Source organism: Octopus bimaculoides, chromosome 8 (genome assembly GCF_001194135.2).
Source record: "Octopus bimaculoides isolate UCB-OBI-ISO-001 chromosome 8, ASM119413v2, whole genome shotgun sequence".
Taxonomy (NCBI): Eukaryota; Metazoa; Mollusca; class Cephalopoda; order Octopoda; family Octopodidae; genus Octopus; species Octopus bimaculoides.
In genome coordinates, this window is record NC_068988.1 from 14,166,561 (window position 1) to 14,169,743 (window position 3,183).

Genomic DNA, 3,183 nt, shown 5'->3' on the forward strand with positions numbered 1-3,183 from the left:
ATATATATATATATATATATATATATATATATATATATATAAACAAAATCGAACACATATACACAAGGTGTGTGTGTTATTAGTTCATGAGTCGGCTGTATTTTGTTGGCGTAATAGAATATATTCTTAATGCAGCTGGTGTTAAAATCCCCGAAAGTAAGTCATAGGCACTGTCAGGTGTTTTTAACACCAGACGCATTGAGAATATATCACCTTGTGTATGTGTGTTCGATTTTATTTACATACTTCGAACTGCTTCTAATTCATATTTGAATATATATATATATACACACATACACACACACTTTTTGTTGATGTTAATCGGTGGAGATGCACACAAGAAAAGACTATTGGGTTTCAACTAAAAATACCCCGTATGGTTTTTCTTCTCCCACCCCGGACTTCACAGACACTCCCTCGTTAGCTCTCATATTCATAAACGTAGTGAACCAGTGACTGGTTGTCGCAAACCTACACCCAAATGAAGTAAAATGCAATGTGAAAGAATCAAAACAAGCATAAATGTTTGTGTGCGTGCGTATGTTGTGTTTCAAGAGGCGAGAAGACATCCTCGGTACCCCCATGATCGCAGATCAAGGTTCAGCAGATTAACATAAGCTTAAACAACAAAACAATAGTAACAACACAAACAGGAGTACGTGACTGAAAATTTTGGTACCAAAACACAATATATCGAATTTCTAATAGCAAAAAAAAAAGAAATATTTTTTTAGTCACCGATTGTTATATAAGTAAAAACCACAAAGTAATTTTCATATCAGCGAGATATAAAGAAATCGTTATTGATTTTTCAACAAACAAGTTATATATATAGTTATTTAGATGAAGTGGAAATCGATCAGACGGAGTATTATCAGTTCGAACTTCTATCACTGTTAATGCACTCTGTCCGAGAGAGCCATTAGATGGCCATTCAATTTGCTAGAAATATTTGTGAAATATCTCCCAAATTACTTCAGCCTGTTTCAGAAATATTATGGATACAATGGATAATGAAGTCCTATATTTGCGTCTGATCTGAAAAAAGACCCCTCAATGAGTTTAGATTGCCACTGGAGTTTCTAGAAATAACAATCAAATCTCTCTCAAATTACATGATGCCATTTCAAAATAAAGCCGCATCGGTTAATTTAGTCCTGCATCTGCTGTCTGATTTAAAAGAAGACCAATGATAAACTGGATGTTGTGACTGAAGCACTTGGTTAAAGATCTGTTCAAGCAAATATGACACCTAACTGTAAATTGGTACCACACGGAGAAAGAGTATAAAGCAGTTTGGAATCATACTCTATTGAAATACATTTGTTTTCTACACTTGTTTCCTATAGAGTTATACTCCAGTGGAGTTACACTCCAGTGGAGTTATACTCCAGTGGAGTTATACTCCAGTGGAGTTATACTCCAGTGGAGTTATACTTCTACTTTGTGGAGTTATGCTCCAGTGGATGGTTACTGTATATTTGGTGATTGTCTAAGCTGGTTTGCATTCCAATTCTTAGCAAAATCACCCAAACGTCATCCACAAAACATAACGAAACCATTCCACTACACTTAACAATGAGGGTCTTTCATAAAAGCAACATTAAATTTTCAACGGTATTGCTGCCGGACTCAACTGAGTTATGATTATAATTAATTACAATAACCGAAGTGAAAATATACATGAAAAGGAAAAACCGGATGACAACGGTTTATAAACATTGTATATCGAATCAACGGTGGAACATCTACATGGTTGAACGATATGCTTCAAGGACAGTGAAATAGCTCTCAAATCACATTCTGCGTCCAATTGTTAATAATTCTATAACACATACTTGACGCTTCATATATCATGCTTTTATGGAAAGAAAACGAGAGCGACAAAATTGAAAGCTTGGACGCGCTGTTTGAATTCGTTCCGCTTCAACAACGTTATTTGCATTTAAAAGCGATTATATCTGGTGGTTATAATAGAGTTATTGTTAATAAAATTATATATATAGATACATGGATATATTGTACACACGTATATATATGTATATATATATATGTGTGTATATATATATATGTGTATATATATATATATATATATATATATATATATATATATATATATACCTGTTCACACATTTTGAAGTGAGACTCAAGAACCACACGCGAATAGGGGTGTGCAATTCTTAAGCTCTTCAACATTACAAATGCACAATCACTACACATAACAAGAATATATAGTCAATACCCCCAAACATGAAAAGAACCTGTCTAATTTACTCCTCTCCATCAATATGATAACACAGAATAAATTTGTGGTCACCAGAATTTGTAGTTTCATGCGATCTTCCAATATTGACTACAGGCTGTTGCGATTTATCTCCCCACTCAACACATGACCGTGCGCAAAGGTATCGACAACACGCCAAGAGTCTCCCCACTCACTAATATTTCTACATGTTTTTATACTCCCGAGATCCATGTACAAAATGGCTTGCGGTGTTTGCTACGGTTCTTTATGTTCCGAGATTTAACCATTCGCCTGTGCCAAAAGCTTTTTTTTTATAAGTTTGTCCTAAAGGTTTTTTTACAAGTTTGTCCTAAACGTTTCAGACTTACACTTAGTTCGTGTTTCTTATGTTCTGATTTAATATAAAGCTTTCTTTCATGCGCCTTAAGTTACTCGAAGTCGTTGAAAAAAATTGGGAATATATATCTGTATGATGCATGGACGGAACACCTGGGGAATATGTCTGGTGCATCATATGTGATACAGAATTAGAAACCATTATAACAAACTTCGTTTATTTATTTTTTTCATGCACCCTTTTAAAGCCTAGCCAGGCTCATGGGCCCGGTTTCCCGGTTTCTATGGCGTATATGTTTCCCCTCCCAGCTGGACGGGACGCCAGTCCATCGCAGCGTTACTCAAGAAACAAGAAGAAAGAGTGAGAGAAAGTTGTGGTGAAAGAGTACAACAGGGGTCGCCACCACCCCCATGCCGGAGCCTCGTGGGGCTTTAGGTGCTTTCGCTTAATAAACACACGCAACGCCCGGTCTGGGAATCGAAACTGCGATCCTCCGACCGCGAGTCCGCTGCCCTAACCACTGGGCCATTGCGCCTTCAACAAACCTCATTATGGTAGCTTTAAGTATGTCTTGTTGCTGCATAATACAAATACTTTATTC